The sequence below is a fragment of the Scyliorhinus torazame genome, chromosome 3, assembly GCF_047496885.1.
Source record: "Scyliorhinus torazame isolate Kashiwa2021f chromosome 3, sScyTor2.1, whole genome shotgun sequence".
Classification (NCBI taxonomy): Eukaryota; Metazoa; Chordata; class Chondrichthyes; order Carcharhiniformes; family Scyliorhinidae; genus Scyliorhinus; species Scyliorhinus torazame.
In genome coordinates this window covers 346,393,924-346,421,187 of record NC_092709.1, presented here as the reverse complement: position 1 = coordinate 346,421,187, position 27,264 = coordinate 346,393,924, and positions in this window count along the sequence as shown.

The following is a 27,264-nucleotide window of genomic DNA, read 5'->3' as shown; positions in this document are numbered from 1 at the left end:
ATGTGTGACCTGTTCTAGAGGCCCTTCACTGTGTGACCTGTTCTCCATGCCCTTCACTGTGTGACCTGTTCTCCAGGCCCTTCACTGTGTGACCTGTTCTCCAGGGGCTTCACTGTGTGACCTGTTCTCCAGGCCCTTCACTTTGTGTCCTCTTCTCCAGGCCCTTGACTATATGACCTGTTCTCCAGGCCCTTCACTGTGTGGCCTGTTCTCCAGGGGCTTCACTGTGTGACCTGATCTCCAGGCCCTTGACTATGTGACCTGTTCTCCAGACATTTCACTGTGTGACGTTTTCTCCAGACACTTCACTGTGTGACCAGCTCTCCAGGCCTTTCACTGTGTGACCTGTTTCCAGCCCCTTCACTTTGTGACCTGTTCTCCAGACCCTTCAATGTGTGACCTGCTCTCCAGGCCCTTCACTGTTTGACCTGTTCTCCAGGCCATTCACTTTGTGACCTGTTCTCCAGTCCCTTCACTGTGTGACCTGTTCTCCAGGCCCTTCACTGTGTGACCCGTTCTCCAGGCCGTTCACTGTGTGACCTGGTCTCCAGGCCCTTCACTGTGTGACCTGTTCTCCAGGCCCTTCACTGTGTGACCTTTTCATCATAGAATCATAGAATTTACAGTGCAGAAGGAGGCCATTCGGCCCATCGAGTCTGCACCGACCCTTGGAAAGAGCCCCCTACTTAAGCCCACACCTCCCTATCTTCATAACCCAGTAATCCCACCTAACCTTTATTTGGACACTAAGGGCAATTTAGCATGGCCAATCCACCTAACGTGCACGTCTTTGGACTGTGGGAGGAAACCGGAGCACCCGGAGGAAACCCACGCAGACACGGGGAGAACGTGCAGACTCCGCGCAGACAGTGACCCAAGCCGGAATCGAACCTGAGACCCTGGAGCTGTGAAGCGACAGTGCTAACCATTGTGCTACCGTGCCCTTCACTTTGTGACCTGTTCTCCAGGCCATTCACTGTGTGAAATGTTCTCCAGGCCCTTCACTGTGTGACCTGTTCGCTAGGCCCTTCACTGTGTGACCTGTTCTCCAGGCCCTTCGCTGCGTGACCTGTTCTCCAGGCCCTTCACTTTGTGACCTGTTCTCCAGGCCCTTCACTGTGTGACGTGTTCTCCAGGCCCTTCACTGTGTGACCTGTTCTCCAGGCCCTGCACTGTGTATCCTGTTCTCCAGGCCCTTCACTGTGTGACGTGTTCTCCAGGCCCTTCACTGTGTGACCTGTTCTCCAGGCCATTCACTGTGTGACCAGTTCTCCAGTCAATTTACTGTGTGACCTGTTCTCCTGGCCCTTCACTGTGTGACCTGTTCTCCAGGCCCTTCAATGTGTGACCAGTTCTCCAGTCCCTTTACAGTGTGACCTGTTCTCCTGGCCCTTCACTGTGCGACCTGTTCTCCTGGCCCTTCACTGTGTGACCTGTTCTCCAGGCCCTTCACTGTGTGACCTGTTCTCCAGGACGTTCACTGTGTGACCTGTTCTCCAGGCCCTTCACTGTGTGACCTGTTCTCCAGGCCCTGCACTGTGTGACCTGTTCTCCAGGCCCTTCGCTGTGTGACCTGTTCTCAAGGCCCTTCACTGTGTGACCTGTTCTCCAGGCCCTTCACTGTGTGACCTGTTCTCCAGGCCCTTCACGGTGTGACCTGTTCTCCAGTCCCTTTACTGTCTGCCCTGTTCTCCAGGCCCTTCACTGTGTGACCTGTTCTCCAGGCCCTTCACTTTGTGACCTGTTCTCCAGGCCATTCACTGTGTGAAATGTTCTCCAGGCCCTTCACTGTGTGACCTGTTCGCTAGGCCCTTCACTGTGTGACCTGTTCTCCAGGCCCTTCACTTTGAGACCTGTTCTCCAGGCCCTTCACTCTGTGACCTGTTCTCCAGGCCCTTCACTTTGTGACCTGTTCTCCAGGCCCTTCACTGTGTGACCTGTTCCCCAGGCCCTTCACTGTGTGACCAGTTCTCCAGTCCCTTTACTGTGTGACGTGTTCTCCAGGCCCTTCACTGTGTGACCTGTTCTCCAGGCCGTTTACTGTGTGACCTGTTCTCCAGCGGCTTCACTGTGTGACCTGTTCTCCAGGCCCTGCACTGTGTGACCTGTTCTCCAGGCCCTTCACTTTGTGACCTGTTCTCCAGTCCTTTCACTGTGTGACCTGTTCTCCAGGCCCTTCACTGTGTGACCTGTTCTCCAGGCCCTTTACTTTGTGACGTGTTCTCCAGGCCGTTTACTGTGTGACCTGTTCTCCAGCGGCTTCACTGTGTGACCTGTTCTCCAGGCCCTGCACTGTGTGACCTGTTCTCCAGGCCCTTCGCTGCATGACCTGTTCTCCAGGCCCTTCACTTTGTGACCTGTTCTCCAGGCCCTTCACTGTTTGACGTGTTCTCCAGGCCCTTCACTGTGTGACCTGTTCTCCAGTCCCTTTACTGTGTGACCTGTTCTCCAGGCCCTTCACTGTGTGACCTGTTCTCCAGGCCCTTCACTGTGTGACCGGTTCTCCAAGCCATTCACTGTCTGACCTGTTCTCCAAGCCCTTCACTTTGTGACATGTTCTCCAGGCCCTTTACTTTGTGACGTGTTCTCCAGGGGCTTCACTGTGTGGCCCTTTCTCCAGTCCTTTTACTGTGTGACCTGTTCTCCTGGCCCTTCACTGTGTGACCTGTTCTCCAGGCCCTTCACTGAGTGACCTGTTCTCCAGGCACTTCACTGTGTGACCTGTTCTCCAGGCCCTTCACTGTGTGACCTGTTCTCCAGGCCCTTCACTGTGTGACCTGTTCTCCAGGCCCTTCGCTGTGTGACCTGTTCCCCAGGGGATTCACTGTGTGACCCGTTCTCCAGGCCGTTCACTGTGTGACCTGGTCTCCAGGCCCTTCACTGTGTGACCTGTTCTCCAGGCCCTTCACTGTGTGACCTTTTCTCCAGGCCCTTCGCTGCGTGACCTGTTCTCCAGGCCCTTCACTTTGTGACCTGTTCTCCAGGCCCTTCACTGTGTGACGTGTTCGTCAGGCCCTTCACTGTGTGACCTGTTCTCCAGGCCCTGCACTGTGTATCCTGTTCTCCAGGCCCTTCACTGTGTGACGTGTTCTCCAGGCCCTTCACTGTGTGACCTGTTCTCCAGGCCATTCACTGTGTGACCAGTTCTCCAGTCAATTTACTGTGTGACCTGTTCTCCTGGCCCTTCACTGTGTGACCTGTTCTCCAGGCCCTTCACTGTGTGACCAGTTCTCCAGTCCCTTTACAGTGTGACCTGTTCTCCTGGCCCTTCACTGTGCGACCTGTTCTCCAGGCCCTTCACTGTGTGACCTGTTCTCCAGGCCCTTCACTGTGTGACCTGTTCTCCAGGACGTTCACTGTGTGACCTGTTCTCCAGGCCCTTCACTGTGTGACCTGTTCTCCAGGCCCTGCACTGTGTGACCTGTTCTCCAGGCCCTTCGCTGTGTGACCTGTTCTCAAGGCCCTTCACTGTGTGACCTGTTCTCCAGGCCCTTCACTGTGTGACCTGTTCTCCAGGCCCTTCACGGTGTGACCTGTTCTCCAGTCCCTTTACTGTCTGCCCTGTTCTCCAGGCCCTTCACTGTGTGACCTGTTCTCCAGGCCCTTCACTTTGTGACCTGTTCTCCAGGCCATTCACTGTGTGAAATGTTCTCCAGGCCCTTCACTGTGTGACCTGTTCGCTAGGCCCTTCACTGTGTGACCTGTTCTCCAGGCCCTTCACTTTGAGACCTGTTCTCCAGGCCCTTCACTCTGTGACCTGTTCTCCAGGCCCTTCACTTTGTGACCTGTTCTCCAGGCCCTTCACTGTGTGACCTGTTCCCCAGGCCCTTCACTGTGTGACCAGTTCTCCAGTCCCTTTACTGTGTGACCTGTTCTCCAGGCCCTTCACTGTGTGACCTGTTCTCCAGGCCGTTTACTGTGTGACCTGTTCTCCAGCGGCTTCACTGTGTGACCTGTTCTCCAGGCCCTGCACTGTGTGACCTGTTCTCCAGGCCCTTCACTTTGTGACCTGTTCTCCAGTCCTTTCACTGTGTGACCTGTTCTCCAGGCCCTTCACTGTGTGACCTGTTCTCCAGGCCCTTTACTTTGTGACGTGTTCTCCAGGCCGTTTACTGTGTGACCTGTTCTCCAGCGGCTTCACTGTGTGACCTGTTCTCCAGGCCCTGCACTGTGTGACCTGTTCTCCAGGCCCTTCGCTGCATGACCTGTTCTCCAGGCCCTTCACTTTGTGACCTGTTCTCCAGGCCCTTCACTGTTTGACGTGTTCTCCAGGCCCTTCACTGTGTGACCTGTTCTCCAGTCCCTTTACTGTGTGACCTGTTCTCCAGGCCCTTCACTGTGTGACCTGTTCTCCAGGCCCTTCACTGTGTGACCGGTTCTCCAAGCCATTCACTGTCTGACCTGTTCTCCAGGCCCTTCACTTTGTGACATGTTCTCCAGGCTCTTTACTTTGTGACGTGTTCTCCAGGGGCTTCACTGTGTGGCCCTTTCTCCAGTCCCTTTACTGTGTGACCTGTTCTCCTGGCCCTTCACTGTGTGACCTGTTCTCCAGGCCTTTCACTGTGTGACCTGTTCTCCAGGCCCTTCACTGTGTGACCTGTTCTCCAGGCCCTTCACTGTGTGACCTGTTCTCCAGGCCCTTCACTGTGTGACCTGTTCTCCAGGCCCTTCGCTGTGTGACCTGTTCCCCAGGGGATTCACTGTGTGACCTGTTCTCCAGGCCCTGCACTGTGTGACCTGTTCTCCAGGCCCTTCGTTGTGTGACGTGTTCTCCAGGCCCTTCACTGTGTGACCTGTTCTCCAGGCCCTTCACGGTGTGACCTGTTCTCCAGTCCCTTTACTGTGTGACCTGTTCTCCAGGCCCTTCACCGTCTGACCTGTTCTCCAGGCTCTTCACTGTGTGACCTGTTCTCCAATCTCTTTACTGTGTGAACTGTTCTCCAGGCCCTTCACTGTGTGACCTGTTCTCCAGGCCCTTCACTGTGTGACCTATTCTCCAGGCCCTTCACTTTGTGACCTGTTCTCCAGGCCATTCACTGTGTGAAATGTTCTCCAGGCCCTTCATGTGTGACCTGTTCGCTAGGCCCTTCACTGTGTGACCTGTTCTCCAGGCCCTTCACTATGTGACCTGTTCTCCAGGCCGTTCACTTTGTGACCTGTTCTCCAGGCCCTTCACTCTGTGACCTGTTCTCCACGCCCTTCACTTTGTGACCTGTTCTCCAGGCCCTTCACTGTGTGACCTGTTCTCCAGGCCCTTCACTGTGTGACCTGTTCTCCAGGCCCTTCACTTTGTGACCTGTTCTCCAGGCCCTTCACTGTGTGCCATATTCTCCACGCCCTTCACGATGTGATCTGTACTCCAGGCCCTTCACTGTGTGACCTGTTCTCCAGGCCCTTCACTGTGTGACATGATCTCCAGGCCCTTCACTGTGTGACCTGTTCTCCAGGCCCTTCACTTTGTGACCTGTTCTCCAGGCCCTTCACTTTGTGACCTGTTCTCCAGGCCCTTCACTGTGTGACCTGTTCTCCAGGCCCTTCACTGTGTGACCAGTTCTCCAGGCCCTCCACTGTGTGACCTGTTCTCCAGGCCCTTCACTGTGTGACCTGTTCTCCAGTCCCTTTACTGTGTGACCTGTTCTCCTGGCCCTTCACTGTGTGACCTGTTCTCCAGGCCCTTCACTGTGTGACCTGTTCTCCAGGCCCTTCACTGTGTGACCTGTTCTCCAGGCCCTTCACTGTGTGACCTGTTCCCCAGGGGCTTCACTGTGTGACCTGTTCTCCAGGCCCTGTACTGTGTGACCAGTTCTCCAGGCCCTTCGCTGCATGACCTGTTCTCCAGGCCCTTCACTTTGTGACCTGTTCTCCAGGCCCTTCACTGTTTGACGTGTTCTCCAGGCCCTGCACTGTGTGACCTGTTCTCCAGTCCCTTTACTGTGTGACCTGTTCTCCAGGCCCTTCACTGTGTGACCTGTTCTCCAGGCCCTTCACTGTGTGACCTGTTCTCCAGTCCCTTTACTGTGTGACCAGTTCTCCTGGCCCTTCACTGTGTGACCTGTTCTCCAGGCCCTTCACTGTGTGACCTGTTCTCCAGGCCCTTCACTGTGTGACCTGTTCTCCAGGCCCTTCGCTGTGTGACCTGTTCCCCAGGGGCTTCACTGTGTGACCTGTTCTCCAGGCCCTGCACTGTGTGACCTGTTCTCCAGGCCTTTCGTTGTGTGACGTGTTCTCCAGGCCCTTCACTGTGTGACCTGTTCTCCAGGCCCTTCACTGTGTGACCTGTTCTCCAGGCCCTTCACGGTGTGACCTGTTCTCCAGTCCCTTTACTGTGTGACCTGTTCTCCAGGCCCTTCACTGTCTGACCTGTTCTCCAGGCTCTTCACTGTGTGACCTGTTCTCCAATCTCTTTACTGTGTGACCTGTCCTCCAATCCCTTCACTGTGTGACCTGTTCTCCAGGCCCTTCACTTTGTGACCTGTTCTCCAGGCCATTCACTGTGTGAAATGTTCTCCAGGCCCTTCACTGTCTGACCTGTTCTCCAGGCCCTTCACTATGTGACCTGTTCTCCAGGCCCTTCACTGTGTGACCTGTTCCCCAGGGGCTTCACTGTGTGACCTGTTCTCCAGGCCCTGCACTGTGTGACCTGTTCTCCAGGCCCTTCGCTGCATGAGCTGTTCTCCAGGCCCTTCACCGTGTGACCTGTTCTCCAGGCCCTTCACTGTGTGACCTGTTCTCCAGGCCCTTCACTGTGTGACCTGTTCTCCAGGGCCTTCACTGTGTGACCAGTTCTCCAGCCCCTCCACTGTGTGACCTGTTCTCCAGGCCCTTCATTGTCTGACCTGTTCTCCAGACCCTTCACTGTCTGACCTGTTCTCCAGGCCCTTCACTGTCTGACCTGTTCTCCAGGCCCTTCACTGTGTGACCTGTTCTCCCGGCCCTTCACTGTGTGACCGGTTTTCCAGGGCCTCCACTGTGTGACCTGTTCTCCAAGCCCTTCACTGTGTGACCTGTTCTCCATGCCCTTCACTGTGTGACCTGTTCTCCTGACCCTTCACAGTGTGACCTGTTCTCCAGGCCCTGAACTTTGTGACCTGTTCTCCAGGCCCTTCACTTTGTGTCCTGTTCTCCAAGCCCTTGACTATGTGACCTGTTCTCCAGGCCCTTCACTGTGTGACCTGTTCTCCAGGGGCTTCACTGTGGGACCTGTTCTCCAGGCCCTTCACTTTGTGTCCTGTTCTCCAGGCCCTTGACTATATGACCTGTTCTCCAGGCCCTTCACTGTGTGGCCTGTTCTCCAGGGGCTTCACTGTGTGACCTGATCTCCAGGCCCTTGACTATGTGACCTGTTCTCCAGACATTTCACTGTGTGACGTTTTCTCCAGACACTTCACTGTGTGACCAGCTCTCCAGGCCTTTCACTGTGTGACCTGTTTCCAGTCCCTTCACTTTGTGACCTGTTCTCCAGACCCTTGAATGTGTGACCTGCTCTCCAGCCCCTTCACTTTGTGACCTGTTCTCCAGTCCCTTCACTGTGTGACCTGTTCTCCAGGCCCTTCACTGTGTGACCCGTTCTCCAGGCCGTTCACTGTGTGACCTGGTCTCCAGGCCCTTTACTGTGTGACCTGTTCTCCAGGCCCTTCACTGTGTGACCTGTTCTCCAGGCCCTTCACTGTGTGACCTGTTCTCCAGGCCCTTCACTGTGTGACCTTTTCTCCAGGCCCTTCGCTGCGTGACCTGTTCTCCAGGCCCTTCACTTTGTGACCTGTTCTCCAGGCCCTTCACTGTGTGACGTGTTCTCCAGGCCCTTCACTGTGTGACCTGTTCTCCAGGCCCTGCACTGTGTATCCTGTTCTCCAGGCCCTTCACTGTGTGACGTGTTAAAGAACAAAGAACAAAGAACAAAGAAATGTACAGCACAGGAACAGGCCCTTCGGCCCTCCAAGCCCGTGCCGACCATACTGCCCGACTAAACTACAATCTCCTACACTTCCTGGGTCCGTATCCTTCTATTCCCATCCTATTCATATATTTGTCAAGATGCCCCTTAAATGTCCCTATCGTCCCTGCCTCCACTACCTCCTCCGGTAGTGAGTTCCAGGCACCCACTACCCTCTGCGTAAAAAAATTGCCTCGTACATCTACTCTAAACTTTGCCCCTCTCACCTTAAACCTATGCCCCCTAGTAATTGACCCCTCTACCCTGGGGAAAAGCCTCTGACTATCCACTCTGTCTATGCCCCTCATAATTTTGTATACCTCTATCAGGTCGCCCCTCAACCTCCTTCGTTCCAGTGAGAACAAACCGAGTTTATTCAATCGCTCCTCATAGCTTATGCCCTCCATACCAGGCAACATTCTGGTAAATCTCTTCTGCACCCTCTCTAAAGCCTCCACATCCTTCTGGTAGTGTGGCGACCAGAATTGAACACTATACTCCAAGTGTGGCCTAACTAAGGTTCTATACAGCTGCAACATGACTTGCCAATTCTTATACTCAATGCCCCGGCCAATGAAGGCAAGCATGCCGTATGCCTTCTTGACTACCTTCTCCACCTGTGTAGCCCCTTTCAGTGATCTGTGGACCTGTACTCCTAGATCTCTTTGACTTTCAATACTCTTGAGGGTTCTACCATTCACTGTATATTCCCTACCTGCATTAGCCCTTCCAAAATGCATTACCTCACATTTGTCCAGGTTAAACTCCATCTGCCATCTCTCCGCCCAAGTCTCCAGACAATCTAAATCCTGCTGTATCCTCAGACAGTCCTCATCGCTATCCGCAATTCCACCAACCTTTGTGTCGTCTGCAAACTTACTAATCAGACCAGTTACATTTTCCTCCAAATCATTTATATATACTACAAAGAGCAAAGGTCCCAGCACTGATCCCTGTGGAACACCACTGGTCACAGCCCTCCAATTAGAAAAGCATCCCTCCATTGCTACCCTCTGCCTTCTATGGCCTAGCCAGTTCTGTATCCACCTTGCCAGTTCACCCCTGATCCCGTGTGACTTCACCTTTTGTACTAGTCTACCATGAGGGACCTTGTCAAAGGCCTTACTGAAGTCCATATAGACAACATCTACTGCCCTACCTGCATCAATCATCTTAGTGACCTCCTCGAAAAACTCTATCAAGTTAGTGAGACACGATTTCGGCGGCAGCGGTGCGCAGGGGCCTTCTGGGAGGTGAGTAGTTAGTTTAAAAGCACTTACCTTTACAGGAGCAGCCCATTGGATTTCGGCGGCAGCGGTGCGCAGGGGCCTTCTTGGAGGTGAGTAGTGAGTTTAAAAGCACTTACCTTTACAGGAGCAGCCCATTGGATTTCGGCGGCAGCGGTGCGCAGGGGCCTTCTTGGAGGTGAGTAGTGAGTTTAAGAACCTTACCTTTACAGGAGCAGCCCTTTGGATTTCGGCGGCAGCGGTGCGCAGGGGCCTTCTGGGAGGTGAGTAGTTAGTTTAAAAGCACTTACCTTTACAGGAGCAGCCCATTGGATTTCGGCGGCAGCGGTGCGCAGGGGCCTTCTTGGAGGTGAGTAGTGAGTTTAAAAGCACTTACCTTTACAGGAGCAGCCCATTGGATTTCGGCGGCAGCGGTGCGCAGGGGCCTTCTTGGAGGTGAGTAGTGAGTTTAAGAACCTTACCTTTACAGGAGCAGCCCTTTGGATTTCGGCGGCAGCGGTGCGCAGGGGCCTTCTGGGAGGTGAGTAGTTAGTTTAAAAGCACTTACCTTTACAGGAGCAGCCCATTGGATTTCGGCGGGAACCGGAAGTTCGACCTCTGGCAAGTCCCCCCCCCCCCCCCCAATAAATTCTGGTGGAGAGGAAACCCGAGACACTACACGTGTAGTGGCTCCCACCCACCCTCCTCCTCTAACCTAATAATAAGACCCATTGGTGTAAGGTAAGTGCCATATTATATTATATATTATTAGCATTGTGCAGGCCAAGGATTGGAGGTGGAGGAGCAGTCTCTGTCAGCGAGAGAACCTGAGAACATCTCAGAAGGTAAGCAAGTGATTTTTACTTTTATACCTTTTTTCAAATTGTGTGTGTCGGGGGGGACAGAAAAGCTGTGACCTGAGTGGCTGGTTGGGATTCTAACCTAATTTTTTTTGACTATTTGGGAACTAATTAAACATAATAACTTAATTATAATTTAGAGGATATCTAAGCCAGAGATCGGAGGATATTATAGTTAGCTATCGCATTTCTATTAGAAATCTAGTGCTAGGAAACAGATAGTTGACAGTAACTTTGAAATTTAAAAAAAGTATTAAAAAAAAAAAAGACAAATTTTAATTTTAATTAATTGACGCAATGTCAGTTAGAGGGGTGCTGTGCTCTGACTGTGAGATGTGGCAGGTCCGGGAGGCTTCCAGCGTCCTGGATGGCTTCATCTGCAGAAAGTGCACCCAACTGCAGCTCCTCACAGACCGCATGGTTCGGTTGGAGCAGCAATTGGATGCACTTAGGAGCATGCAGGTGGCGGAAAGCGTCATAGATCGCAGTTATGTAAGTGTGGTCACACCCAAGGTGCAGGCAGAGAAATGGGTGACCACCAGAAAGGGCAGGCAGTCAGTGCAGGAATCCCCTGTGGTTGTCCCCCTCTCGAACAGATATACCCCTTTGGATACTGTCGGGGGGGATAGCCTATCAGGGGAAAACAGCAGCAGCCAGAGCAGTGGCACCACGGCTGGCTCTGATGTTCAGAAGGGAGGGTCAAAGCGCAGAAGAGTAATAGTTATAGGGGACTCTATAGTCAGGGGAACAGATAGGCGCTTCTGTGGACGTGAAAGAGACTCCAGGATGGTATGTTGCCTCCCTGGTGCCAGGGTCCAGGATGTCTCCGAACGGGTAGAGGGAATCCTGAAGGGGGAGGGCAAACAGGTAGAGGTCGTTGTACATATTGGTACTAACGACATAGGCAGGAAGAGGCATGAGGTCCTGCAGCAGGAGTTCAGGGAGCTAGGCAGAAAGTTAAAAGACAGGACCTCGAGGGTTGTAATCTCGGGATTACTCCCTGTGCCACGTGCCAGTGAGGCTAGAAATAGGAAGATAGAGCAGACAAACACGTGGCTAAACAGCTGGTGTAGGAGGGAGGGTTTCGGTTATCTGGACCACTGGGAGCTCTTCCGGGGCAGGTGTGACCTGTATAAGATGGACGGGTTGCATCTAAACCGGAGAGGCATAAATATCCTGGCCGCGAGATTTGCTAGTGTCACACGGGAGGGTTTAAACTAGTATGGCAGGGGGGTGGGCACGGGAGCAATAGGTCAGAAGGTGAGAGCGTTGAGGGAGAACTAGGGAATATGGACAGTGTGGCTCTGAGGCAGAGCAGACGGGGAGAAAGTGCTGAACACAGCGGGTCTGGTGGCCTGAAGTGCATATGTTTTAAAGCAAGGAGCATTACGGGTAAGGCAGATGAACTTAGAGCTTGGATTACTACTTGGAACTATGATGTTGTTGCCATTACAGAGACCTGGTTGAGGGAAGGGCAGGATTGGCAGCTAAACGTTCCAGGTTTTAGATGTTTCAGGCGGGATAGAGGGGGATGTAAAAGGGGAGGCGGAGTTGCGCTACTTGTTCAGGAGAGTATCACAGCTATACAGCGAGAGGACACCTCAGAGGGCAGTGAGGCTATATGGGTAGAGATCAGGAATAAGAAGGGTGCAGTCACAATGTTGGGGGTATACTACAGGCCTCCCAACAGCCAGCGGGAGATAGAGGAGCAGATAGGTAGACAGATTTTGGAAAAGAGTAAAAACAACAGGGTTGTGGTGATGGGAGACTTCAACTTCCCCAATATTGACTGGGACTCACTTAGTGCCAGGGGCTTAGACGGGGCAGAGTTTGTAAGGAGCATCCAGGAGGGCTTCTTAAAACAATATGTAAACAGTCCAACTAGGGAAGAGGCGGTACTGGACCTGGTATTGGGGAATGAGCCCGGCCAGGTGGTAGATGTTTCAGTAGGGGAGCATTTCGGTAACAGTGACCACAATTCAGTAAGTTTTAAAGTACTGGTGGACAAGGATAAGAGTGGTCCGAGGATGAATGTGCTAAATTGGGGGAAGGCTAATTATAACAATATTAGGCGGGAACTGAAGAGCATAGATTGGGGGCGGATGTTTGAGGGCAAATCAACATCTGACATGTGGGAGGCTTTCAAGTGTCAGTTGATAGGAATACAGGACAGGCATGTTCCTGTGAGGAAGAAAGACAAATACGGCAATTTTCGGGAACCTTGGATGACGAATGATATTGTAGGCGTCGTCAAAAAGAAAAAGGAGGCATTTGTCAGGGCTAAAAGGCTGGGAACAGACGAAGCCTGTGTGGCATATAAGGAAAGTAGGAAGGAACTTAAGCAGGGAGTCAGGAGGGCTAGAAGGGGTCATGAAAAGTCATTGGCAAATAGGGTTAAGGAAAATCCCAAGGCTTTTTACACTTACATAAAAAGCAAGAGGGTAGCCAGGGAAAGGGTTGGCCCACTGAAGGATAGGCAAGGGAATCTATGTGTGGAGCCAGAGGAAATGGGCGAGGTACTAAATGAATACTTTGCATCAGTATTCACCAAAGAGAAGGAATTGGTAGATGTTGAGTCTGGAGAAGGGGGTGTAGATAGCCTGGGTCACATTGTGATCCAAAAAGACGAGGTGTTGGGTGTCTTAAAAAATATTAAGGTAGATAAGTCCCCAGGGCCGGATGGGATCTACCCCAGAATACTGAAGGAGGCTGGAGAGGAAATTGCTGAGGCCTTGACAGAAATCTTTGGATCCTCGCTGTCTTCAGGGGATGTCCCGGAGGACTGGAGAATAGCCAATGTTGTTCCTCTGTTTAAGAAGGGTGGCAGGGATAATCCCGGGAACTACAGGCCGGTGAGCCTTACTTCAGTGGTAGGGAAATTACTGGAGAGAATTCTTCGAGACAGGATCTACTCCCATTTGGAAGCAAATGGACGTATTAGTGAGAGGCAGCACGGTTTTGTGAAGGGGAGGTCGTGTCTCACTAACTTGATAGAATTTTTCGAGGAGGTCACTAAGATGATTGATGCAGGTAGGGCAGTAGATGTTGTCTATATGGACTTCAGTAAGGCCTTTGACAAGGTCCCTCATGGTAGACTAGTACAAAAGGTGAAGTCACACGGGATCAGGGGTGAACTGGCAAGGTGGATACAGAACTGGCTAGGCCATAGAAGGCAGAGGGTAGCAATGGAGGGATGCTTTTCTAATTGGAGGGCTGTGACCAGTGGTGTTCCACAGGGATCAGTGCTGGGACCTTTGCTCTTTGTAGTATATATAAATGACTTGGAGGAAAATGTAACTGGTCTGATTAGTAAGTTTGCAGACGACACAAAGGTTGGTGGAATTGCGGATAGCGATGAGGACTGTCTGAGGATACAGCAGGATTTAGATTGTCTGGAGACTTGGGCGGAGAGATGGCAGATGGAGTTTAACCTGGACAAATGTGAGGTAATGCATTTTGGAAGGGCTAATGCAGGTAGGGAATATACAGTGAATGGTAGAACCCTCAAGAGTATTGAAAGTCAAAGAGATCTAGGAGTACAGGTCCACAGATCACTGAAAGGGGCTACACAGGTGGAGAAGGTAGTCAAGAAGGCATACGGCATGCTTGCCTTCATTGGCCGGGGCATTGAGTATAAGAATTGGCAAGTCATGTTGCAGCTGTATAGAACCTTAGTTAGGCCACACTTGGAGTATAGTGTTCAATTCTGGTCGCCACACTACCAGAAGGATGTGGAGGCTTTAGAGAGGGTGCAGAAGAGATTTACCAGAATGTTGCCTGGTATGGAGGGCATAAGCTATGAGGAGCGATTGAATAAACTCGGTTTGTTCTCACTGGAACGAAGGAGGTTGAGGGGCGACCTGATAGAGGTATACAAAATTATGAGGGGCATAGACAGAGTGGATAGTCAGAGGCTTTTCCCCAGGGTAGAGGGGTCAATTACTAGGGGGCATAGGTTTAAGGTGAGAGGGGCAAAGTTTAGAGTAGATGTACGAGGCAAGTTTTTTACGCAGAGGGTAGTGGGTGCCTGGAACTCACTACCGGAGGAGGTAGTGGAGGCAGGGACGATAGGGACATTTAAGGGGCATCTTGACAAATATATGAATAGGATGGGAATAGAAGGATACGGACCCAGGAAGTGTAGAAGATTGTAGTTTAGTCGGGCAGTATGGTCGGCACGGGCTTGGAGGGCCGAAGGGCCTGTTCCTGTGCTGTACATTTCTTTGTTCTTTGTTGTTCTTTGACCTCCCCTTCACAAAACCGTGCTGCCTCTCACTAATACGTCCATTTGCTTCCAAATGGGAGTAGATCCTGTCTCGAAGAATTCTCTCCAGTAATTTCCCTACCACTGAAGTAAGGCTCACCGGCCTGTAGTTCCCGGGATTATCCCTGCCACCCTTCTTAAACAGAGGAACAACATTGGCTATTCTCCAGTCCTCCGGGACATCCCCTGAAGACAGCGAGGATCCAAAGATTTCTGTCAAGGCCTCAGCAATTTCCTCTCCAGCCTCCTTCAGTATTCTGGGGTAGATCCCATCCGGCCCTGGGGACTTATCTACCTTAATATTTTTTAAGACACCCAACACCTCGTCTTTTTGGATCACAATGTGACCCAGGCTATCTACACCCCCTTCTCCAGACTCAACATCTACCAATTCCTTCTCTTTGGTGAATACTGATGCAAAGTATTCATTTAGTACCTCGCCCATTTCCTCTGGCTCCACACATAGATTCCCTTGCCTATCCTTCAGTGGGCCAACCCTTTCCCTGGCTACCCTCTTGCTTTTTATGTAAGTGTAAAAAGCCTTGGGATTTTCCTTAACCCTATTTGCCAATGACTTTTCATGACCCCTTCTAGCCCTCCTGACTCCTTGCTTAAGTTCCTTCCTACTTTCCTTATATGCCACACAGGCTTCGTCTGTTCCCAGCCTTTTAGCCCTGACAAATGCCTCCTTTTTCTTTTTGACGAGGCCTACAATATCACTCGTCATCCAAGGTTCCCGGAAATTGCCGTATTTATCTTTCTTCCTCACAGGAACATGCCTGTCCTGTATTCCTTTCAACTGACACTTGAAAGCCTCCCACATGTCAGATGTTGATTTGCCCTCAAACATCCGCCCCCAATCTATGTTCTTCAGTTCCCGCCTAATATTGTTATAATTAGCCTTCCCCCAATTTAGCACATTCATCCTCGGACCACTCTTATCCTTGTTCTCCAGGCCCTTCACTGTGTGACCTGATCTCCAGGCCCTTCACTGTGTGACCAGTTCTCCAGTCAATTTACTGTGTGACCTGTTCTCCTGGCCCTTCACTGTGTGACCTGTTCTCCAGGCCCTTCACTGTGTGACGTGTTCTCCAGTCCCTTTACAGTGTAACCTGTTCTCCTGGCCCTTCACTGTGAGAACTGTTCTCCAGGCCCTTCACTGTGTGACCTGTTCTCCAGGCCCTTCACTGTGTGACCTGTTCTCCAGGCCCTTCACTGTGTGACCTGTTCTCCAGGCCCTTCACTGTGTGACCTGTTCTCCAGGCCCTGCACTGTGTGACCTGTTCTCCAGGCCCTTCGCTGTGTGACCTGTTCTCAAGGCCCTTCACTGTGTGACCTGTTCTCCAGGCCCTTCACTGTGTGACCTGTTCTCCAGGCCCTTCACGGTGTGACCTGTTCTCCAGTCCTTTTACTGTCTGCCCTGTTCTCCAGGCCCTTCACTGTGTGACCTGTTCTCCAGGCCCTTCACTTTGTGACCTGTTCTCCAGGCCATTCACTGTGTGAAATGTTCTCCAGGCCCTTTACTGTGTGACCAGTTCTCCAGCCCCTCCACTGTGTGACCTGTTCTCCATGCCCTTCACTGTCTGACCTGTTCTCCAGCCCCTCCACTGTGTGACCTGTTCTCTAGGCCCTTCATTGTCTGACCTGTTCTCCAGGCCCTTCACTGTGTGACCTGTTCTCCAGGCCCTTCACTTTGTGTCCTGTTCTCCAGGCCTTTGACTATGTGACCTGTTCTCCAGGCCCTTCACTGTGTGACCTGTTCTCCAGGGGCTTCACTGTGTGACCTGTTCTCCAGGCCCTTCACTTTGTGTCCTGTTCTCCAGGCCCTTGACTATATGACCTGTTCTCCAGGCCCTACACTGTGTGACCTGTTCTCCAGGGGCTTCACTGTGTGACCTGATCTCCAGGCCCTTGACTATGTGACCTGTTCTCCAGACCCTTCACTGTGTGACGTGTTCTCCAGGGGCTTCACTGTGTGACCTGATCTCCAGGCCCTTCATTGTTTGACCTGTTTCCAGCCCCTTCACTTTGTGACCTGTTCTCCGGACCCTTCACTGTGTGACCTGTTCTCCAGGCCCTTCACTTCGTGACCTGTTCTCCAGTCCTTTCACTGTGTGACCCGTTCTCCAGGCCCTTCACTGTGTGACCTGTTCTCCAGGCCCTTCACTTTGTGACCTGTTCTCCAGGCCCTTCACTGTGTGACCTGTTCACCAGGCCCTTCACTTTGTGACCTGTTCTCCAGGCCCTTCACTGTGTGACCGGTTCTCCAAGTCATTCACTGTCTGACCTGTTCTCCAGGCCCTTTACTTTGTGACGTGTTCTCCAGGGGCTTCACTGTGTGACTGGTTCTCCAAGTCATTCACTGTCTGACCTGTTCTCCAGGCCCTTTACTTTGTGACATGTTCTCCAGGGGCTTCACTGTGTGACCCGTTCTCCAGGCCGTTCACTGTGTGACCTGTTCCCAAGGGGCTTCACTGTGTGACCTGTTCTCCAGGCCCTGCACTGTGTGACCTGTTCTCCAGGCCCTTCGCTGCATGACCTGTTCTCAAGGCCCTTCACTTTGTGATCTGTTCTCCAGGCCCTTCACTGTTTGACGTGTTCTCCAGGCCCTTCACTGTGTGACCTGTTCTCCAGGCCCTTCACTGTGTGACCTGTTCTCCAGTCCCTTCACAGTGTGACCTGTTCTCCAGGCCCTTAACTGTGTGACCTGTTCTCCAGTCCCTTTACTGTGTGACCTGTTCTCCTGGCCCTTCACTGTGTGACCTGTTCTCCAGGCCCTTCACTGTGTGACCTGTTCTCCAGGCCCTTCACTGTGTGACCTGTTCTCCAGGCCCTTCGCTGTGTGACCTGTTCCCCAGGGGCTTCACTGTGTGACCTGTTCTCCAGGCCCTGCACTGTGTGACCTGTTCTCCAGGCCCTTCGTTGTGTGACGTGTTCTCCAGGCCCTTCACTGTGTGACCTGTTCTCCAGGCCCTTCACTGTGTGACCTGTTCTCCAGGCCCTTCACGGTGTGACCTGTTCTCCAGTCCCTTTACTGTGTGACCTGTTCTCCAGGCCCTTCACTGTCTGACCTGTTCTCCAGGCTCTTCACTGTGTGACCTGTTCTCCAATCTCTTTACTGTGTGATCTGTTCTCCAGGCCCTTCACTGTGTGACCTGTTCTCCAATCCCTTCACTGTGTGACCTGTTCTCCAGGCCCTTCACTTTGTGACCTGTTCTCCAGGCCATTCACTGTGTGAAATGTTCTCCAGGCCCTTCACTGTGTGACCTGTTCGCTAGGCCCTTCACTGTGTGACCTGTTCTCCAGGCCCTTCACTATGTGACCTGTTCTCCAGGCCGTTCACTTTGTGACCTGTTCTCCAGGCCCTTCACTCTGTGACCTGTTCTCCACGCCCTTCACTTTGTGACCTGTTCTCCAGGCCCTTCACTGTGTGACCTGTTCTCCAGGCCCTTCACTGTGTGACCTGTTCTCCAGGCCCTCCACTGTGTGACCTGTTCTCCAGGCCCTTCACTGTCTGACCTGTTCTCCAGGCCCTTCACTGTGTGACCGGTTCTCCAGGCCCTTCACTGTGTGACCTGTTCTCCAGGCCCTTCACTGTGTGACCTGTTCTACATTCCCTTCACTGTGTGACCTGTTCTCCTGGCCCTTCACTGTGTGACCAGTTCTCCAGTCCCTTTACTGTGTGACCTGTTCTCCTGGCCCTTCAATGTGTGACCTGTTCTCCAGGCCCTTCACTGTGTGACCTGTTCTCCAGTCCATTTACAGTGTGACCTGTTCTCCTGGCCCTTCACTGTGTGACCTGTTCTCCAGGCCCTTCACTGTGTGACCTGTTCTCCAGGCCTTTCTCTGTGTGACCTGTTCTCCAGGCCCTTCACTGTGTGACCTGTTCTCCAGGCCCTTCACTGTGTGACCTGTTCTATAGGCCCTGCACTGTGTGACCTGTTCTCCAGGCCCTTCGCTGTGTGACCTGTTCTCAAGGCCCTTCACTGTGTGACCTGTTCTCCAGGCCCTTCACTGTGTGACCTGTTCTCCAGGCCCTTCACGGTGTGACCTGTTCTCCAGTACCTTCACTGTGTGACCTGTTCTCCAGGCCCTTCACTATGTGACCTGTTCTCCAGGCCCTTCACTTTGAGACCTGTTCTCCAGGCCCTTCACTCTGTGACCTGTTCTCCAGGCCCTTCACTTTGTGACCTGTTCTCCAGGCCCTTCACTGTGTGACCTGTTCTCCAGGCCCTTCACTGTGTGACCAGTTCTCCAGTCCCTTTATTGTGTGACCTGTTCTCCTGGCCCTTCACTGTGTGACCTGTTCTCCAGGCCCTTCACTGTGTGACCTGTTATCCAGGCCCTTCACTCTGTGACCAGTTCTCCAGCCACTCCACAGTGTGACCTGTTCTCCAGGCCCTTCATTGTGTGACCTGTTCTCCAGGTCCTTCACTGTCTGACCTGTTCTCCAGGCCCTTCACTGTCTGACCTGTTCTCCAGACCCTTCACCGTGTGACCTGTTCTCCAGGCCCTTCACTGTGTGACGTGTTCTCCAGGCCTTCACTGTGTGACCTGTTCTACAAGCCCTTCACTGTGTGACCTGTTCTCCTGACCCTTCACAGTGTGACCTGTTCTCCAGGCCCTGCACTTTGTGACCTGTTCTCCAGGCCCTACACTTTGTATCCTGTTCTCCAGGCCTTTGACTATGTGACCTGTTCTCCAGGCCCTACACTGTGTGACCTGTTCTCCAGGGGCTTCACTGTGTGACCTGATCTCCAGGCCCTTGACTATGTGACCTGTTTTCCAGACCCTTCACTGTGTGACGTGTTCTCCAGACAGTTCATTGTGTGACCTGCTCTCCACGCCCTTCATTGTTTGACCTGTTTCCAGCCCCTTCACTTTGTGACCTGTTCTCCAGACCCTTCAATGTGTGACCTGCTCTCCAGGCCCTTCACTGTGTGACCTGTTCTCCAGGCCCTTCACTTTGTGACCTGTTCTCCAGTCCCTTCACTGTGTGACCTGTTCTCCAGGCCCTTCACTGTGTGACCCGTTCTGCAGGCCGTTCACTGTGTGACCTGGTCTCCAGGCCCTTCACTTTGTGACCTGTTCTCCAGGCCCTTCACTGTGTGACCTGTTCTCCAGGCCCTTCACTGTGTGACTTGTTCTCCAAGCCATTCACTGTCTGACCTGTTCTCCAGGCCCTTCACTTTGTGACCTGTTCTCCAGGCCCTTCACTGTGTGACCTGTTCTCCAGGCCCTTCACTGTGTGACCTGTTCTCCAGGCCCTTCATTGTGTGACCTGTTCTCCAGGCCCTTCACTGTGTGACCTGTTCTCCAGGCCCTTCACTGTGTGACCTGTTCTCCAGGCCCTTCACTGTGTGACCTTTTCTCCAGGCCCTTCACTGTGTGACCTTTTCTCCAGGCGCTTCGCTGCATGACCTGTTCTCCAGGCCCTTCACTTTGTGACCTGTTCTCCTGGCCCTTCACTGTGTGACCTATTCTCCAGGCCCTTCACTGTGTGACCTATTCTCCAGGCACTTCACTGTGTGACCTGTTCTCCAGGCCCTTCCCTGTGTGACCTGTTCTCCTGGCCCTTCACTGTGTCACCTGTTCTCCAGGCCCTTCGCTGTGTGACGTGTTCTCCAGGCCCTTCACTGTGTGACCTGTTCTCCAGGCCCTGCACTGTGTATCCTGTTCTCCAGGCCCTTCACTGTGTGACGTGTTCTCCAGTCCCTTCACTGTGTGACATGTTCTCCAGGCCCTTCACTGTGTGACCTGTTCTCCAGTCCCTTTACTGTGTGACCTGTTCTCCAGGCCCTTCACTGTGTGACCTGTTCTCGAGGCCCTTCACTGTGTGACCTGTTCTCCAGGCCCTTCACGGTGTGACCTGTTCTCCAGTACCTTCACTGTGTGACCTGTTCTCCAGGCCCTTCACTATGTGACCTGTTCTCCAGGCCCTTCACTTTGAGACCTGTTCTCCAGGCCCTTCACTCTGTGACCTGTTCTCCAGGCCCTTCACTTTGTGACCTGTTCTCCAGGCCCTTCACTGTGTGACCTGTTCTCCATGCCCTTCACTGTGTGACCAGTTCTCCAGTCCCTTTACTGTGTGACCTGTTCTCCTGGCCCTTCACTGTGTGACCTGTTCTCCAGGCCCTTCACTGTGTGACCTGTTCTCCAGGCCCTTCACTCTGTGACCAGTTCTCCAGTCCCTTTACTGTGTGACCTGTTCTCCTGGCCCTTCACTGTGTGACCTGTTCTCCAGGCCCTTCACTTTGTGACCTGTTCTCCAGGCCCTTCACTGTGTGACCTGTTCTCCAGGCCCTTCACTGTGTGACCAGTTCTCCAGTCCCTTTACTGTGTGACCTGTTCTCCAGGCCCTTCACTGTGTGACCAGTTCTCCAGCCCCTCCACTGTGTGACCTGTTCTCCAGGCCCTTCATTGTCTGACCTGTTCTCCAGACCCTTCACTGTCTGACCTGTTCTCCAGGCCCTTCACAGTCTGACCTGTTCTCCAGGCCCTTCACCGTGTGACCTGTTCTCCAGGCCCTTCACTGTGTGACCTGTTCTCCAGGCCCTTCACTGTGTGACCTGTTCTCCAGGCCCATCACTGTGTGACCTGTTCTCCAGGCCCTTCACTGTGTGACCTGTTCTCCAGGCCCTTCACTGTGTGACCTGTTCTCCAGGCCCTTCACTGTGTGACCTCTTCTCCAGGCCCTTCACTGTGTGACCTTTTCTCCATGCCCTTCACTTTGTGACCTGTTCTCCTGACCCTTCACAGTGTGACCTGTTCTCCAGGCCCTGCACTTTGTGACCTGTTCTCCAGGCCCTTCACTTTGTGTCCTGTTCTCCAGGCCCTACACTGTGTGACCTGTTCTCCAGGCCCTACACTGTGTGACCTGTTCTCCAGGGGCTTCACTGTGTGACGTGATCTCCAGGCCCTTGACTATGTGACCTGTTCTCCAGACCCTTCACTGTGTGACGTGTTCTCCAGACAGTTCATTGTGTGACCTGCTCTCCAGGCCCTTCATTGTTTGACCTGTTTCCAGCCCCTTCACTTTGTGACCTGTTCTCCAGACCCTTCAATGTGTGACCTGCTCTCCAGGCCCTTCACTGTGTGACGTGTTCTCCAGGCCCTTCACTTTGTTACCTGTTCTCCAGGCCCTTCACTGTGTGACGTGTTCTCCAGGCACTTCACTGTGTGACCTGTTCTCCAGGCCCTGCACTGTGTGACGTGTTCTCCAGTCCATTCACTGTGTGACCTATTCTCCAGACCCTTCACTGTGTGACGTGTTCTCCAGACAGTTCATTGTGTGACCTGCTCTCCAGGCCCTTCATTGTTTGACCTGTTTCCAGCCCCTTCACTTTGTGACCTGTTCTCCAGACCCTTCAATGTGTGACCTGCTCTCCAGGCCCTTCACTGTGTGACCTGTTCTCCAGGCCCTTCACTTTGTGACCTGTTCTCCAGTCCCTTCACTGTGTGACCTGTTCTCCAGGCCCTTCACTGTGTGACCCGTTCTGCAGGCCGTTCACTGTGTGACCTGGTCTCCAGGCCCTTCACTTTGTGACCTGTTCTCCAGGCCCTTCACTGTGTGACCTGTTCTCCAGGCCCTTCACTGTGTGACTTGTTCTCCAAGCCATTCACTGTCTGACCTGTTCTCCTGGCCCTTCACTTTGTGACCTGTTCTCCAGGCCCTTCACTGTGTGACCTGTTCTCCAGGCGCTTCACTGTGTGACCTGTTCTCCAGGCCCTTCATTGTGTGACCTGTTCTCCAGGCCCTTCACTGTGTGACCTGTTCTCCAGGCCCTTCACTGTGTGACCTGTTCTCCAGGCCCTTCACTGTGTGACCTTTTCTCCAGGCCCTTCACTGTGTGACCTTTTCTCCAGGCCCTTCGCTGCATGACCTGTTCTCCAGGCCCTTCACTTTGTGACCTGTTCTCCTGGCCCTTCACTGTGTGACCTATTCTCCAGGCCCTTCACTGTGTGACCTATTCTCCAGGCCCTTCACTGTGTGACCTGTTCTCCAGGCCCTTCCCTGTGTGACCTGTTCTCCTGGCCCTTCACTGTGTCACCTGTTCTCCAGGCCCTTCGTTGTGTGACGTGTTCTCCAGGCCCTTCACTGTGTGACCTGTTCTCCAGGCCCTGCACTGTGTATCCTGTTCTCCAGGCCCTTCACTGTGTGACGTGTTCTCCAGTCCCTTCACTGTGTGACATGTTCTCCAGGCCCTTCACTGTGTGACCTGTTCTCCAGTCCCTTTACTGTGTGACCTGTTCTCCAGGCCCTTCACTGTGTGACCTGTTCTCGAGGCCCTTCACTGTGTGACCTGTTCTCCAGGCCCTTCACGGTGTGACTGTTCTCCAGTACCTTCACTGTGTGACCTGTTCTCCAGGCCCTTCACTATGTGACCTGTTCTCCAGGCCCTTCACTTTGAGACCTGTTCTCCAGGCCCTTCACTCTGTGACCTGTTCTCCAGGCCCTTCACTTTGTGACCTGTTCTCCAGGCCCTTCACTGTGTGACCTGTTCTCCAGGCTCTTCACTGTGTGACCAGTTCTCCAGTCCCTTTACTGTGTGACCTGTTCTCCTGGCCCTTCACTGTGTGACCTGTTCTCCAGGCCCTTCACTGTGTGACCTGTTCTCCAGGCCCTTCACTCTGTGACCAGTTCTCCAGTCCCTTTACTGTGTGACCTGTTCTCCTGGCCCTTCACTGTGTGACCTGTTCTCCAGGCCCTTCACTGTGTGACCTGTTCTCCAGGCCCTTCACTGTGTGACCTGTTCTCCAGGCCCTGCACTGTGTGACCTGTTCTCCAGGCCCTTCGCTGTGTGACCTGTTCTCAAGGCCCTTCACTGTGTGACCTGTTCTCCAGGCCCTTCACTGTGTGACCTGTTCTCCAGGCCCTTCACGGTGTGACCTGTTCTCCAGTACCTTCACTGTGTGACCTGTTCTCCAGTCCCTTCACTATGTGACCTGTTCTCCAGGCCCTTCACTTTGAGACCTGTTCTCCAGGCCCTTCACTCTGTGACCTGTTCTCCAGGCCCTTCACTGTGTGACCTGTTCTCCAGGCCCTTCACCGTGTGACCTATTCTGCAGGCCCTTCACTGTGTGACCAGTTCTCCAGTCCCTTTACTGTGTGACCTGTTCTCCAGGCCCTCCACTGTGTGACCTGTTCTCCAGGCCCTTCATTGTCTGACCTGTTCTCCAGACCCGTCACTGTGTGACCTGTTCTCCAGGCCCTTCACTGTGTGACCAGTTCTCCAGTCCCTTTACTGTGTGACCTGTTCTCCAGGCCCTTCACTGTGTGACCTGTTCTCCAGGCCCTCCACTATGTGACCTGTTCTCCAGGCCCTTCATTGTCTGACCTGTTCACCAGGCCCTTCACCGTGTGACCTGTTCTCCAGGCCCTTCACTGTCTGACCTGTTCTCCAGGCCCTTCACTGTGTGACGTGTTCTCCAGGGCCTTCACTGTGTGACCTGTTCTCCAGGCCCTTCACTGTGTGACCTGTTCTACAAGCCCTTCACTGTGTGACCTGTTCTCCATGCCCTTCACTGTGTGACCTGTTCTCCTGACCCTTCAGAGTGTGACCTGTTCTCCAGGCCCTGCACTTTGTGACCTGTTCTCCAGGCCCTTCACTTTGTGTCCTGTTCTCCAGGCCTTTGACTATGTGACCTGTTCTCCAGGCCCTTCACTGTGTGACCTGTTCTCCAGGCCCTACACTGTGTGACCTGTTCTCCAGGGGCTTCACTGTGTGACCTGATCTCCAGGCCCTTGACTATGTGACCTGTTCTCCAGACCCTTCACTGTGTGACGTGTTCTCCAGACAGTTCATTGTGTGACCTGCTCTCCAGGCCCTTCATTGTTTGACCTGTTTCCAGCCCCTTCACTTTGTGACCTGTTCTCCAGACCCTTCAATGTGTGACCTGCTCTCCAGGCCCTTCACTGTGTGACCTGTTTTCCAGGCCCTTCACTTTGTGACCTGTTCTCCAGTCCCTTCACTGTGTGACCTGTTCTCCAGGCCCTTCACTGTGTGACCCGTTCTGCAGGCCGTTCACTGTGTGACCTGGTCCCCAGGCCCTTCACTTTGTGACCTGTTCTCCAGGCCCTTCACTGTGTGACCTGTTCTCCAGGCCCTTCACTGTGTGACCTGTTCTCCAAGCCATTCACTGTCTGACCTGTTCTCCAGGCCCTTCACTTTGTGACATGTTCTCCAGGCCCTTTACTTTGTGACCTGTTCTCCAGGCCCTTCACTGTGTGACCTGTTCTCCAGGCCCTTCACTGTGTGACCTGTTCTCCAGGCCCTTCATTGTGTGACCTGTTCTCCAGGCCCTTCACTGTGTGACCTGTTCTCCAGGCCCTTCACTGTGTGACCTGTTCTCCAGGCCCTTCACTGTGTGACCTTTTCTCCAGGCCCTTTGCTGCATGACCTGTTCTCCAGGCCCTTCACTTTGTGACCTGTTCTCCAGGCCCTGCACTGTGTATCCTGTTCTCCAGGCCCTTCACTGTGTGACCTGTTCTCGAGGCCCTTCACTGTGTGACCTGTTCTCCAGTCCCTTTACTGTGTGACCTGTTCTCCTGGCCCTTCACTGTGTGACCTATTCTCCAGGCCCTTCACTGTGTGACCTGTTCTCCAGGCCCTTCACTGTGTGACCTGTTCTCCAGGCCCTTCACTGTGTGACCTGTTCTCCTGGCCCTTCACTGTGTCACCTGTTCTCCAGGCCCTGCACTGTGTTACCTGTTCTCCAGGCCCTTCGCTGTGTGACGTGTTCTCCAGGCCCTTCACTGTGTGACCTGTTCTCCAGGCCCTTCACTGTGTGACCTGTTCTCCAGGCCCTTCACGGTGTGAGCTGTTCTCCAGTCCCTTTACTGTGTGACCTGTTCTCCAGGCCCTTCACTGTGTGACCTGTTCTCCAGGCCCTTCACTCTGTGACCAGTTCTCCAGTCCCTTTACTGTGTGACCTGTTCTCCTGGCCCTTCACTGTGTGACCTGTTCTCCAGGCCCTTCACTGTGTGACCTGTTCTCCAGGCCCTTCACTGTGTGACCTGTTCTCCAGGCCCTGCACTGTGTGACCTGTTCTCCAGGCCCTTCGCTGTGTGACCTGTTCTCAAGGCCCTTCACTGTGTGACCTGTTCTCCAGGCCCTTCACTGTGTGACCTGTTCTCCAGGCCCTTCACGGTGTGACCTGTTCTCCAGTACCTTCACTGTGTGACCTGTTCTCCAGTCCCTTCACTATGTGACCTGTTCTCCAGGCCCTTCACTTTGAGACCTGTTCTCCAGGCCCTTCACTCTGTGACCTGTTCTCCAGGCCCTTCACTGTGTGACCTGTTCTCCAGGCCCTTCACCGTGTGACCTATTCTGCAGGCCCTTCACTGTGTGACCAGTTCTCCAGTCCCTTTACTGTGTGACCTGTTCTCCAGGCCCTCCACTGTGTGACCTGTTCTCCAGGCCCTTCATTGTCTGACCTGTTCTCCAGACCCGTCACTGTCTGACCTGTTCTCCAGGCCCTTCACTGTGTGACCAGTTCTCCAGTCCCTTTACTGTGTGACCTGTTCTCCAGGCCCTTCACTGTGTGACCTGTTCTCCAGGCCCTCCACTATGTGACCTGTTCTCCAGGCCCTTCATTGTCTGACCTGTTCACCAGGCCCTTCACCGTGTGACCTGTTCTCCAGGCCCTTCACTGTCTGACCTGTTCTCCAGGCCCTTCACTGTGTGACGTGTTCTCCAGGGCCTTCACTGTGTGACCTGTTCTCCAGGCCCTTCACTGTGTGACCTGTTCTACAAGCCCTTCACTGTGTGACCTGTTCTCCATGCCCTTCACTGTGTGACCTGTTCTCCTGACCCTTCAGAGTGTGACCTGTTCTCCAGGCCCTGCACTTTGTGACCTGTTCTCCAGGCCCTTCACTTTGTGTCCTGTTCTCCAGGCCTTTGACTATGTGACCTGTTCTCCAGGCCCTTCACTGTGTGACCTGTTCTCCAGGCCCTACACTGTGTGACCTGTTCTCCAGGGGCTTCACTGTGTGACCTGATCTCCAGGCCCTTGACTATGTGACCTGTTCTCCAGACCCTTCACTGTGTGACGTGTTCTCCAGACAGTTCATTGTGTGACCTGCTCTCCAGGCCCTTCATTGTTTGACCTGTTTCCAGCCCCTTCACTTTGTGACCTGTTCTCCAGACCCTTCAATGTGTGACCTGCTCTCCAGGCCCTTCACTGTGTGACCTGTTCTCCAGGCCCTTCACTTTGTGACCTGTTCTCCAGTCCCTTCACTGTGTGACCTGTTCTCCAGGCCCTTCACTGTGTGACCCGTTCTGCAGGCCGTTCACTGTGTGACCTGGTCCCCAGGCCCTTCACTTTGTGACCTGTTCTCCAGGCCCTTCACTGTGTGACCTGTTCTCCAGGCCCTTCACTGTGTGACCTGTTCTCCAAGCCATTCACTGTCTGACCTGTTCTCCAGGCCCTTCACTTTGTGACATGTTCTCCAGGCCCTTTACTTTGTGACCTGTTCTCCAGGCCCTTCACTGTGTGACCTGTTCTCCAGGCCCTTCACTGTGTGACCTGTTCTCCAGGCCCTTCATTGTGTGACCTGTTCTCCAGGCCCTTCACTGTGTGACCTGTTCTCCAGGCCCTTCACTGTGTGACCTGTTCTCCAGGCCCTTCACTGTGTGACCTTTTCTCCAGGCCCTTTGCTGCATGACCTGTTCTCCAGGCCCTTCACTTTGTGACCTGTTCTCCAGGCCCTGCACTGTGTATCCTGTTCTCCAGGCCCTTCACTGTGTGACCTGTTCTCGAGGCCCTTCACTGTGTGACCTGTTCTCCAGTCCCTTTACTGTGTGACCTGTTCTCCTGGCCCTTCACTGTGTGACCTATTCTCCAGGCCCTTCACTGTGTGACCTGTTCTCCAGGCCCTTCACTGTGTGACCTGTTCTCCAGGCCCTTCACTGTGTGACCTGTTCTCCTGGCCCTTCACTGTGTCACCTGTTCTCCAGGCCCTGCACTGTGTTACCTGTT